Source organism: Anas acuta, chromosome 6 (genome assembly GCF_963932015.1).
Source record: "Anas acuta chromosome 6, bAnaAcu1.1, whole genome shotgun sequence".
Taxonomy (NCBI): Eukaryota; Metazoa; Chordata; class Aves; order Anseriformes; family Anatidae; genus Anas; species Anas acuta.
The window spans coordinates 30,389,712-30,404,013 of NC_088984.1; positions in this window are offsets into that span (position 1 = coordinate 30,389,712).

The following is a 14,302-nucleotide window of genomic DNA, read 5'->3' on the forward strand; positions in this document are numbered from 1 at the left end:
CCTTTGGTCTGACCCAGTGTGATATTTCCTATGCTCCCATCTTTCTGAGCCCATTTCTCACAGGTGGTGTGTTCCTTTTCCTGTCTGGTCAACTAGCACTTGGAGAACAGTACATTTTTCTTGGCTGATTTGGGCAGGAGCCTGTGAGTTTTGGAGGACAGTTGTGAAAGAGCTGGTATGGAAATATGAGCTGTGAATTTCTAACATCCTTGGATGCTGGTTGTAATGAAGCGTGCAGTTACATTCTGACATGTCCAAGAACCTTGTTTGTTTGTTTTCTAAGCAGTTATTTACTAGATTAAGGATTACTTACTAGATTTTAGACAAAAAGCATTTTACTGTATGTTCAAGCAGTCAATGGATGAAAACTGCTTTTGGAACATAAAGACCCAAAGGACGTGAATCCCTACTGATTTGTGGGGCATGTCATAGCATTTTGTTTGCCTCCCATGGCCCTTGCGTGTTTGTGGTCCTTTAACATCTGGTGAGTTAAGTTCAGGATTAGTAAATGCTCCCATGGGGTTCTGAACAGCAAATTCAACTTTCATGTTACAATACTAGCTGGTTACAAGATAAACATCTAATTAATAGAGAAGATTCCCCTTTGATTAACAAACCAGGTCTGTGCTGAAGTAATTGATTTAGATTTCCAACCTGGTCTCATTAATGCAGACTACAGTGTGTAACTTCAAGTAAAATCAGTGTGAGAACCTTTTGTATGCTACTTCAGATAGCTGGAGAGGAAATAGGTCAATGGGAATTCCTCAAATAGCGTTCAAAGGTTTAGTGTCTCTAAGCCCTAATGCTGGGAAAACTTTGTGACCACAGGAAAGTCAGTTAGACCTTTAACACACTATCTCTTAGGCTCTCTGTCAGGGCAGAGTGTTCCTTTCTCTTGCTTCCACCACTCCTCTTTTTACCATATGTCTCCTAGGAATATGTCATTTTATATGTATATATGTCTGTCATGATGTAGTTGACTCCTGGGGTGCTCATGTTCCACTTAACACTTTAAAAAGTAAGGAAGCATGTGGGAGTAGAATTGGGAGTGGGAAGAACTTGGATATTCCAAAGCAGTTGGATTTTTTCCCCCTTGCTGTTCGAAGTGACTCATCCAAACCATGTGTTGTGTGTCCAGTTGTTACTTGGTTTTGTAATAGCTGATTTCCATGGGACTTCTTAAATGCTAATCACCTGGGGGGTTTATCTAGACTCATTCTTTCTTGCTCTTTGGCTGCCTGCCCAGCTCTCAGCTGGTTTAAGGATTTAACAGAGCACAGCTGAGCTGTTAATTGATTGTGATGAGTTTTCTTTGGATGCTGGAGGTGAGCACACCTTTGGGAACAGAAAAGAGAGAGTGCCCCTTTTTTAAAATGCAAAATGGTTAGTTTTAAAAATGGTTAGTTTTAAGACCACAGTAAGAATGGCCTGAGGGTGGATAGATGAGGCTTGGTTCTGAAACTTGTGTCAACTAGTTGATAGTCTGAGATTGCTTGAAGTGGGGACATAGTATTGTGCGCTTTCAGAACTTAAGGGGAATTTTGTTTCTTATTTAAGAATGGGATTTGCCTTACTGCCTTTAGGCATGTGCCAGAAAAGCTGCTAAGACCACCGGCAGCACTGGAAGTGAGCAAGTTGTTCTCCAGGCCACATGGTCCTAAAAATCTTGGTGGGTTATTAAGATGGATAAAGCTGTCAGCAGGTGCCTTTGATCTACTTTTCAGTTCAGATACAACCTTGCTGCTACAGAGGGAGAGATGCATTAAACTCAAGCAGTTGTTGGTTACTTTTCCCCAAAATTAATTACAGGGATGTGTAACTGCCTTAAGACACACACCTTCACTGGTATCTCCCAACTAGCACCTTGATCCAAGCTTGGAGATGAGATGACACTGAAATCTTCAAACCAGCAGAGACTCTCTACTGTGAGCACCCCAGTGATTTGTAGGAAGCCCCTGACCTAGGGAGGGAGATGAATTTTGCTGATGTCTGGGAGATGAGAGGTGAGCTGAAAGTCCACTATTTTGTTGGCAGCAACTATGGCTTTGTATACCTTTGGTTGTTTGGTGCAGAAAGAATATCTATGACTTTTTACCTTTTAGCAGTGTCAGTTCTTCAGAAAGAAGGGAGAGCTGTGTTTTACTGGCCAGTCAACTAACATTTTTGTGAAATGCACTTTGGGATGCTTCTGTAGCATGAAATAAACTTTCATTCCTTGAGGATTTTTTTCCTTAAAACAATGTGTTTGAGAAAACAGACTATGAGCCAGGCACTGCAAAGTTTATACCTGATTTGGGGGGTTAAAATAAGGTGTAACAAGTAGCTCTTCCCATCTTCATGGCTTGTCCAAGTACCATAATTAAGCCAAGGCTTTCAAAATGCAGCAAGCGTCACATTGTGACTTTATGGGTCTGAAAGATGGATGGTCTTCAGTGTTTGTTGCGAAAGACTGAAAAAGCTCAAGTTCTTCTTGGCTGAGAAATAAAACCTGGTCAGGTTGCACTTAATGGCATCCTTTAAAATTTCCCTGTGGATAGGTCAGCGCCTGTGACCACAAAGCCTGATGAGAGGAGAAAGTGAGCATGCTTCTGGTAGCCTGCATGGTTTGTAGGTAAATCCCCAGTCCCCAGGGAAGTGACAGGTGGTATTACTGACAGCTTTGAGGACCCTCTGGAGGCTTTGCTGATGCCCTTATCGTTAGGTGGTGGGTGTGCTATTTCCCCCTCACAGGAGGGGTAGCTGTGGAGTGCTTAACCACCTGCCTTGATGGATTGCTCCCAGATGGCCTTGGAGAATGTGGCTAAGTCCATACAGCAAATGGACATTGAGTTATGTGTGTTAACTGCTCCCATGTCTTCTTGCAGCATGCTAACACCTTGCACAAAGGGCTTCCACTCCCTTGATTTGTGGGAGGTTGCAGATGTGCCAGCAAGTGCTGTAAATAATGTCAGCAGGTCCGCTGCTCTTCCAAGGGAGCTTCAGGCTTTCTTCAATCAATGTCACCCGTAAGCAGCACTTCCCTGGATCCACAGAAGAGCTCTGTAGAAATCCCAGGATGGGGATGGATTATTTTAAGTTACGATGAGAGAAGGTGTGTACAGTGTGAGGTAAACCAGGGCTTGTGAAGCTTGTTTATTACCATCAGCTTCCTTTTCTGAGGAGGAATAGCCAGAGGGCGGGGAAAGAGGAGAGTGGAGAATAAAGTTTGAGTGTGTTGCAGATGCTGGTGGTGGGACAGGAGGTCCTGCACTAAGCACTACAAAGATGCAGTTGTGTTCTCTCACTGGGAGGTGACAGAGTAAAGGAGGAGCAACTTGGGCAACAGCATTTTTTCTGTCTGAGAGCATCTGGTAACCTGCAAATGTGAGATCTGCAGCATCACTGTTTGGTCTAGTATAGTTGATTTGTGAGTAAGTTGGCTTTTAAAAACAAACCAAAGCCCAAACTGTGGGTTTTGAGTATTTACCTGAGGATGAGATCAGCGAATGTTTGTTTTGCCTAGTTTAGTGGCCAAGGGAACAACCATGTCTAATAGCTGGAAGCAGCCTGTAGAGATGTGGCTTCTGGGGCTTTCTTCCCCTTAGGCAAGGAAGTTGAAGGTTTCTGGAGCACTTATTTTAGTAGCAGTCTGGTTAATGCATGCCATTCTGGTGATATGCAGAGGCACAGCTGTGCAGCTGGCCTTTGTGTGGAAAATGCCAAAACCTTGTCCCTTCTGTCACAGATCAATGTGGGTTTTAGATCGCAAGCACCTGTTTTACACCTCAGAAAACAGCATAACTCTTCTGACCTTGGAGATCTGATTGTATGTAGGTGTTCATGTAGTCACTGATGGTGTCTGAGTGGCAGGTGCCATGGTATCACCTGTGTAAATTATCACTACTATAAAGAAAAGGTCTTTTATTGGGTGATACAGTGATCAGATTACTATCACTCAACCTGTTGTTCAAAAGCTCATACTCTAAGCTTGTTTTCCCCAAGTGTCATCTTAGCAGATGATTCTCCATATGCTTGTGGGTATGCGAATGTATGTTCACTGCTCAGTTTTGCCTTCCTAGTAATGCTCAAAGCTTGAGTGTTCAATTGTTCTAGTTAACACTATGGTGTTTTTTTTGTAGTTAAAAATCTAGTAATCACTCCATGGTAACACAGGTCATAGAGGAAGGTTCTATGGTCACTTTGCACACAAGCAGTGATTTTTTTTTGTGGGAGGATCGCTACCAAAAGCCACCACTTCTGTTGCTGTGTATTTGGAAAGACAAGCTGTCAGGGAGCCTTGCTCTCTCTCTTCTTGGACTCCTCTCCTGATGGACCATGGTGGGTGATCATGATGAGAGCATAACCACTGCAGCAGACCCTTTTCTAAACTTAGCAGCTCCTGGACCTGCAGACATGGATATAGAGGATATACAGAGAAAGTGCAGGTGGGAATTGCAAGCAGACAAAACTTTCTGTAGAGTAGCTGCAATGTAAAAGAGCCAAGATAGCAAGATAATCAAAGAAGGAATTTCATGGTAGTAGTGAGTTCATTGTTTCCATTTGGATGCTGCTAAAGGAGAAAGTCCTGACACCTGAAAGGGAAAAAATAAGTCTATATGCTGATGGACAGGAAAGGAGTGAACCTGTTGTTCAAAATTCTGCCTGTTCATTCAGCCACCCTTTTCTGGAGTAGTTCAGCTTGGTGGGAAGCAGATACCCAGGTATTATTCTGTCTCGGCAAGAAATCAGTTCTAAACTCTCAGTTGAGTGATGGAGGTTTTACTGCAAGGACCTGACTTGCTGTCTTTTGTGAGAAATTTTTGGAGCAGTTCTCAGTCCTCATTCTGCACCCTGTGCATTCACACTGCAAGAAGAGATGCTGATGTAAAGAACACCAAGCCCAGCCAGAGGAAATGGGGAGATCTGGCCTTGAATGTGAAAATATCTAGCTGAGTAGAAGAAAACCAAACATCAAATTAGTGGATTATAGCGTGGTTCTGAGTCTGCTGGTAACTTAAGGAAACAAGACCCAGCTTGGCCACACTCAGAGCAATTTCATGCCATGCGGAGTTCTCTCCTCCTGTGTCAGCAAAGTGAAATGTTTCCTTAAACTCTCCCTGTTCCTCTGCAGATAGGAAGGCTGGGTCTTGTGAGAATTTATTATAAATCTTGGGAGGTCCAGATTAGCAGAGTTGATCCGAAATCTTTACAGATTTTGGGGAGTAATTTCAACTGGTTTGATTTGTTTGGACTTGGTATGTTGGAGATCCATTTATCTTGAAATAGGAAAGGTTCAAATCTGGATCTGCATACTCACCTGGTTTTTACCTCTATTGAGAGATCGTTGGTGTTTACTTGGAGCTTTTGTTGTTGCAGATGGAAAACCTCCAGTTCTGTCCTCATAAGTTTAGAGGTCATTCAACTTCAGAAAAGTGAGGATTCCTCCCCTGCAATTTAGTGCAAGTACTCATTGGATATCTGAGAGTTTCAAAAATCTCTTCATCAATAATTAGCTCACAGAACATTAGGGGTTTCATTTCCAGGCATGCTACAAAATAAAAACTTTCATTTCTTCTGTATTAGCTGAAGCTGGAAATACTCTGCAATGAAAGCAAAAAGCCAGTAGGATATTTCAACTGAGCTGATGTCTGGGGGAGGAAGGGAAGTATCTTCTTTTACTGTCTTAGATACATGTTTGTTTTAAATCTTTTGGCCACAGCAGAAGGCTGAAAAAGAACAGTGTGTTTCTGTAGTTTCCTAGGACTGTCTAGCCTTGGGGGCAAGAGGTCTCTCTTTAAAAATCATTTCCTGTTCAGTTTATCTCCTAAGGGTTTTGACAGTTCCCACTGTAGCCAGTTAAAGTCTTCTGCTGACTTAGTGCAAGTTGATTTGGATCAAAATACACAATTTTAAGTGTGGAAGAATTTAGTAGATCTGACTAATTAATGATTGAAAACAAGGCTGCGTACTCTGATACAACAACTAAAATGGCTTTTTCTCTTCCAGCTGCTGTGAACAGGAGTAGTAATACTGGCTGTGGAGCTTTAAATGTCACTGATATTAGCTCATCAGTAGAAGTAATGGACAATCAGTTTGCATACTTGCACTAGTCCACTGGGAAGTTAAATTGCCCTGTTTGTTCTTTCATAGAAGGGTGTTAATTGATACCACAATGCTCTTTTTCTTATAAGCAGCTTCACTGCTTTACTCTTTATAGAAATAAAACTTTTATGTTGGTTGAATGGTCCCACTGTGACATTAGCATATGAGCTAGGAAGCATATAGGAATCTAGTCAGCTGAGAGAATTTTTTCACCCTTTAAAAAATTCTTACTTTAACTTGCACCTATCCAGTTCTCAGGAGTTTGGTATCTGAAGAGCTTTTGATGAAGCCACAATTATTTTTGTTTTTTTTTTTTTTTGAGAGCAAGACTCTTGCAAATATTACTGTCCCAACAAAAAGCTATTAAAAAGAAATTCCAATTTACTTGAAACTTGCCAACCTTCTGTAATTACTACGCAGAATACCAAGCTGTAGGAAGGGCCCTGCAGGAGGCACAGCCGTGGTGGGAGTGCACTGTTTTTAACAAGGGGAATACGTTAAAAGGATTCAAAAGGTAAGGAGTGCTTGTAAGCTGTGACCCCACAGGTGTCCCAGTGCCTGTCCTGGAAAGCACTGAGGTACCCTGGTGGCAGTGCCTGTACCAGATTGTGGGCACCCCCCCCTCCCCAGGTGACCCAGGGCTTCTTTGATTCCCCAGTACAACCCTGGTAAAGAAATGGAGGCAACACCAGTCCCAGTTACTCAGCCTGTCTAAACAAGAAACACGATTGTGTGCTGAGATCTTCAGAAAGTGAGGCAGAACATATGGGAATCCAAAAAAAAGGGGAAAGTGCATTAGTGATTAGTCTTTAATAACCAGCTTCTTCCAACATTTTTGCAAATATCAACTGAATCATTCTGAAGGCTTGTCATTTTTCCTGTGGTTAGAGTTCCCAGACTTTTGTAAGATGTGTCCCATTAGAAGCACGGATCTTCTCCAGCGTCTCTTAGTGATCTAGGCTATTATAAACAAAAGTCAAGAAACCATAGCTCAGAGCTTTTACAAAATATCTATAAATGTACCATTGACACAGCCAAGGTTGGATGTAAGAGGCAGTGTCATGATTCATGCAGGGCTCTAACAAAAATTTACTTATGCTATGATATTTGTAAAAGGTGCATTTCTTGTGCCTTGGTACAGCAAATGCCAAAGACTATAAACAATAGCACTTTGCCTGGGCTCAGTGTGGAACCAGATATTTGGATTATCTTGCTCTCAAGCACCCATATTTCATTCTTTTTGTCATTTGCCATTAGTCAGAATGCCAAGTTTCATTATTCCCCAGATTCCACTATTCTTTGGGGGAGCAAGCACAATAAAACTTAGCGTGATAAACAATTCTTGTAAACCTTATCAGAAAATAGCATTTTTCTTTTTTAATAGAAATTTGGCGTTGGGAGGGATCATTTTATAATTCCTCTTTGGAAGGTCTCATGTGGTGCTTTTGGGAAGAGGATTGGAACTGGGAATTGGCTACACAGTCTACATCGTGAGACCCAACCAGACAGTAGGAACAATACATCTTCCAGAGCATGCAAGACAAAAGGTGGAGTCGTGTTCCTACTAAGCCCAGGGGAAATCTCCCACTGACTTCAGAGAGAACAAGAAGCCACCTCAAATCTAGCACGACATCTGGACAATGATCTGGCAAGAAGGCAAGAGAGCTGTGGGAAGGAATTGTGCAGGCTCTGATGGCTTGGCACATGGTAAGAAAGACTGCCTAAAGCATAGAAAAAAAGAGGAAAAAGGGGAGGGAAGAGGTTATTGATATCTTTAATCTTCGTTTTAGGTCTTTTCTTTTTCTCAGTTTTCTAAGAGTGAGAAGATAAAGCTGCTCCCCCTCCCTCTTACCTATGGATCTCATGCTGTCTTTAGGTACGTAGTGCAGAATTTAAACTTCACTAAATGAGTAAAGTTCCCAGCTATAGGCACCAAAACTTTTTTTTTTTAACGGAGGAGTGGAGTTGCAGAAATACTGGTATATCCAGAGTCTTGTCACACAACACCACCGCTTTCTTTCCTGTGGCATCATATCCAGCACATATCCAAATGATGTCTTTCCCCTTGAGCCTTCTTGGGCAGCAGGTGTGCAGGTGAAGTGGTCAATTAAAAGACAAAGCTCTTGACTCAAAGAAAGGTCTTCCTGCCCAGTTACTGGAGGGCTCTCATCGTATGTTATGTGCAGTTGGCAAACCCTAGACAACTCAGCTTCTTGTCCCTGCAGTGTGTTTAATAGAACTCGTGACATGTTGCTCAGAGATCCTTCAACATGCACGTTTGAAAGCTAGTGGTGTTTTTTTTGTATTTTCTTGTGTTATAATATTTGGCAGAACTGATCCCAGCACTTGCCATTGCAGTGATTTGTTGTCCTGCAGATGGTGGTGGTCAGCTCTGGAGCAGCAAAGTCAGTAAGAGGAATAACTGGGGAAATTGAAACCCTCATCACATCTGAAGAATTACAATATTTTGCCCTGTTGAATTTGAATGAATTACTTATGTAAACCCACTTAACTGAGAACTCATACGCATTTCTTGCAGGTGAAGGCAGGGAGTACGAGCTGTGATACTTGGTGGTACGTTCCCAGCCTAAGTGTGTGATTGAGAGGAAGGAGCGATAGAAGGCATGTTAAGAAATGCTGTATTTTGGAGGATTTCTCTCCCCCATGCTTTTTAATGTGATTTGGCACATTTTTGTGTAATTCATCTGGCCCATGTAGAAAGGTGCACCTGAGATAGAGGAGATGGATTCAGCTAGAGGAGCTCAAAATTGGAAAGAAGATGAGACAATATGCACCCAAAAAAAACTTGGCAAGGTTAACAACTCAACAAAAGCTTGTATTAGTTTTGATATCAAGGCTGGAGCTTTGACTTACTTTTTTTTTTAAATTAGGCCATGAGCACCTCTGCAGTTTTGTAACCCTCCCAGGGTACACGTTAAGGACAAAGTAAAACCCTTGTGGTTCAGAGATACTTTACTGTGTCTGCAACACAAACACAAAAGGTAGTTTAAGTTTAAGGCTCTAGATCACGTCTACGTTCAGGCAGAGGCTGGTTGTAGCCTGTGTGCTGACTTCTTTCACTCCCAATGGCAGCCTTTTCTGTGCAACCCAGTAGCTTGCTGGGGAATGAATCAGTAGGCAGAAGAGCTGTAATTGATTACAGCAGACAACTTTTACCCAGTGCAAGACAGGAGAGCTCCTCTGACTCTTTTGGAGCTATGCTGACTCAGAGCAGGAAGAGACCTCCCTCAAGTTTCTCCTGACTGTCTCCTGGGCTCATTTGTTTTTCATATAGTGGTGGGTTCTGCTGCATGGACCGCAAGTCGAGAGCTGCTTTCCTCTGACATCTCTGCTTTGCAGTCCTCCTGGAGGAGGCCACTGGCACAGACCCCTCTCCTTGAAGAGGTTAAGCAAATGGGCTATATTGGCTTCGTTGCAGGATGGAACTGGTAGGAAATTGAGTGGTGTGCAGTGCCAAACCCATGATGTGTGCTCTTTCTATTGGGAACACTGAGTCATAAAAGGAAATAAAAGCTGTTACATTTCTGTGTGATGAAAAAAACGGCTCCAGTCTAGCCTCGTATGAATTCATACGATTTCTGTCCAATGAACACTTTCCCTGTTATATATGAAACCTGGCTCCTTTTAGTAGAAATTCAATTTATTTCAGCCGAAAAGAATCGGGCGTCACCTTGGATAGGCCTTCTCCTTCCTCACCCCCAAGTCAGGGCCAAACGCTAGTCTTGTGACTTTCTAAATACAATCTGTGTTCCTTATTTGCTGTTATTTTAATTTAGCTGAGAAGAGCTTGGCAACATCTCCGTTTGGCTGTGTTGTCAGCTGGTTGTGGTGTTGGCCAGTTTTCCAAGGTATGTTTGGTAGAAAGTAGAGAAGGAAGTGCTTCTAGTAGCCATGGGTCCCAACTCTAATTCTGGTTTCAGGTGCAGAGCAAGATTTTAAGATATCACCAGGAGAAAAGCAGCATCAGCTACTTTGAGGCAAGGAGTCTCATGAGAGCATGTGAGCGTTCTCACTTCCTACACCCCACCATAAAGTGCAGTAGGTAAGTGCCAGGTTTTATTGCCTGACCTGTTACAAAGAGGTTTTCTTCATATGTAGGTAAAGCTTAAGCAAAAAAAAAAAAATTATTTCTGACTATTGAAACTATGAACTGGTGCACAGTTGAGTGAGTTTGTTGTCCACAGACTGCTACAGTAATTGAGATTTCTGCAGCTGCTTCTTTATGTTGCCTCTGTGAATAAATGCATAATGTAAACTGATAGAGCTCCATCTGCCTTTAGTAGAAGCAGTGTAAGTGGAAAGGGAAGCAGACCATCCAGCAAGAACAAACTGGCAATGTTTTGCTTTGTCAGTGCTCAGATGTAGCTGAAGGAATTGCTGCTGCTCACATGCCACAACAGTCGATAATTGTGTGAGTTTTCTCCTGTGTCTTAGCTGAAACCTGTTATGTTCTGTGTAGTCTGGGCACAGTTGCTCAGCTACCATGGTTTTGCTGCTGAGAGGCTAAGTTCATGGGGTAGGGTCACTTGGCTCTTGAGAGGTTGAATAAGAGGATCTCCTGAGTGAGGCCGTTTTGAGGTGGCAACGTGCCCGAGCTATACAGTAGCCAGCTAGCTGGAAAGCATGGAGCCCAGCTACTGTCAGAAGGCTCCATGTTAAGAAGCAGCCAGCTGCATGAAGATAAGCTGAGGAGCCTGGGTGGGAGTGCTGTGTGCTGGCCACTGGCTCATAGATGGATGTTACCTTTCTGCAGTTGCACTCTGCTTTTATTAGCCAGGTGATGTGGACATTGGGCATGGCAAACTGCTTGTTTCCTTGTCTGAGCCAATCCAAAGGGCAAATCAGGTGCCTGCTTCTTATTCTGCTGCAGGTTCATGTCACCAGTAACAACTGCCTGCATGCAGTCTGGGTCCAAGCAATTCTTCCAAGCAATGGGATTCTTCCAAGCGGCATCTCCTGTGATGTGTGTGCTTAGGAGAGCTCTGCTGTTCTGTTCTCCAGTGCGATGTATGAGCGAGGTTAGACACTTGGTGACAATTGGACTTGGCAATTGTCTTGACAAACTTGACAAATGGGCAACTAAACTCACTTCTAGCTACCTTACATCGTGTTAGAGAAACTTAGTTTTGATTGGACTCACTTTAAATGGTTGTTTTGTGTGCCCTGCAAATACACCCTTGCTGTTCAGTTCAGCATTCTGAATAAAATGCTGAAGCTCTCAGTGCATGTGAGTTCTTGGAGGCAGGTTGGCTTCCTGCCCACAGAGGGAACAGAATTTAGAGCCAGGAACTCTTGAGTTAGTCAATTCCTTGTTAGGGGTGTGCACTGTGGCCTCTGGCATAGCAGTGCTGTTCCTTAACTCTGCTTCTCTGCCAGGGAACTGGAGGTAATTACGGTACCTACCGTTTGCAGGAGCGTGGAGGATTACTTGAGATGTATGCAGCTTCTTTCAAAATGTAAAATGGCACATCAGCTGAGTATTATTTTGTTATATTTATTGAGCGCTGAGTACTTTGGGGTTGTTGGATGAAAGACCTTATATAAATGGCACTTAATTATAATTATTACTAGAGAGGGACTAGTACAAAAGCAGTTTATCTGGGAATCCATGAAACAAAGGTCTAGAGCATACTGCCAACATCTGCTACCACTTAGAACTTCAACCCACTTACAGTGTGAGCTACTCGAGCTTGGAGATGCACAGAGGAGTTGTTTTGCAATTGCTGAGTTGCAGCCGTCCTTTGGTCAGGCTACTTGTATGTTAGATAAATTCTCTACACCCTGCCCTGAGGGAAATACTCTGTCCTGGTAGGACCGTGACAGGGATCTCGTGATATTTGTATCACAAGTCTGCTGTAAGCTTTGCTATTTCCCTCCTCACAGAGCTGAACAGGAACGTGCACTGATGTTTTTCGTTTGTGACCTCAAGTGTCCTCCCTAACACGAGCAGGACTGTGCTGTACAGCACAGCGCAAAGTTTTCCAAGGCAGGTAATGAAGCTTTCTGTTGGCTTGAAGCCCTAACGGCTTCAAACTGTTGGGTTTCAGCAAGTGGAAAAATCCATTAGTGTGTTGCTTGGCTCTGTGTACTCCAGCTGCTTTGCTTCTGGAGTGGTGGGTGTCGCGTTAAAGGGGTGTAGCTGATTAACCGTCACGGGCCCGTTTGGATTCAGAGTACTGAACCAGTCGGACATTCACCAAAACTGGGGGTCCGTTCGGACATTCACCAAAAACGTAATAACCACCTGGGGGTCCGCTCAGACATTCACCAAAAACGTATTAACCACCTGGGGGTCCGTTCAGACATTCACCAACAATGCATTAACCGTCTGGGGGTCTGGTTAGATTCAGAACACTGAACTATCACGGATAACCACCCTCACCCTAGTTGCATTAATGAGAGCTATCACAATGCAATCAAGTATGGTTTATTACAGCAACAGATAATCAGGTTCTTTTGGATTGCCGGTGATAGTGACTATCTGCAAAAGCAAGATATATGAATGTGGCAAGAAAATGCATGAAATACACGGGTTCTAGGTGCGGGTTCTAGGTGCGGGTTCTAGGTGCGGGTTCTAGGTATAAACGCGTTAAAAGGATCAAAGACTCTATAGAGATTTATAAGCAAATATTCAGATCTCACCCAAAGGCGTCCCAATGGGGGGGGAAGAGAGGCTCAGCCCGTCGACTGATCCCAGGAGTCAGGAGGTCCTAAGGATGTTGTATGTCCTTGGGATGGTATCTCCCCTGACGATGGTATCTTCCCTAACATCCCCTCTCTCTTGGGCCAATTTATATTATTTTCTATCTTTTAGGTGGAGCTTGAGTGGCTCTAGTCAAGCATATCTTAGTTATGATTGGTGTAAAGTTTTCCCGTTTCCGTTTAAAGTAATAGGCTCCGAGAAATTCAGGGCGCATGCTCAGTGAGGGGTGGTCGCACCTTGGAGGCGGGTAGCTTTTGGGATGGAGGTGTGTTTTGGTATTATAATGATATTATAATGAGCAAAAAGTACACTAGGGTACAGCATTTGTCAAAACATGACAGGTCTTTGGCTTAGGGTGGCAAAAAGTGCAGCTTTGTGCACAAGAACAATCGAGGCCCCACCTGATTACAGAGCCTAGCCGTGGTGTCTTCACTCCACTCCACGCTCCGTGGTGTTCCTTAGAGCTAGCACACCAAGTTTCCCCAGTGCGATAGCATCTAAGGTTGGGAGCCTAGGGAACGCTCAGATAATGCAGTTATGCCCTACCCTGAAAGCCTCTTCAAAGCTGTACCTTTTCCTTAAAAGTGTGAATGTTAGTTTTATTTTCCTAGTTACTTCAGGCATTTACACCACAGTGGGAAGGTAAGCAGGAGCTCACCCCTTGGCCTGAAGAGAAATGGTAACCTTGCACTAACCATCTACTGAGAGGTGTCTGCCCAGCGCCTTCTGAAACCTTCTGCCCCGAAAGTTGGTTGCTTATTACTGTGGCAGCCTCTTTGGGCCCATTTCCTAGCAATTTGACTGATCCTATAATGAGTTCACTGACAGGCTTGCTTGCTTCTAGCTCTTTCTGCAGGGTGGGAGCAGGTAGGGCAAAGGGCTTGGTTTTAATGGTGCTGTTTCTGTATATATTGTTGGCCAACAAACCATCACCAGCTTGTTTCTGTGAGCAAAGCTGTTGGTCATGAGGAGCAGACTGTAAATGAGTGGTGAAAAGGTTTTGTAAGGTGACTGAACTAAAATATTTTACCCCAGAGAACCATCCAGATTCATCTGCTGTATCTTCCAGCAGCAATTGTAAAGGTATTTTAATTTTTTGTACACATACTTCAACATTTTAAAAATACTTTTGCATTTATACTTTTTACTCAGGGAAACCTCTTCTTTGGGACTTAGGGAAAAGAGAAGTACTGGTGAGTACTGCTGCTTTTCCTGTGGGACCTTTCTTTTGGCCTTAGCAGCTCAACTACACATGGAAGCAACAAGCACACCCAAAAAGAGAAGCTGTGAATAATTTAAGTACTTGTATTCCTGTTTGTTCTTTCCTGGTCTTATGACATGTATTTCTTTCCACCTGAATGTGTGGAGGAATGTTTCCTCTAGCAGCTGCCCACCCATGAATGCGTACAAGAAGAGACTTGTGGTTGCTCAGCACGCTTGCATCGGTAATGTTTTGGCTAAGAGTAGTGCCAGTCACAGGAGTGCCCTGTGCTCGGG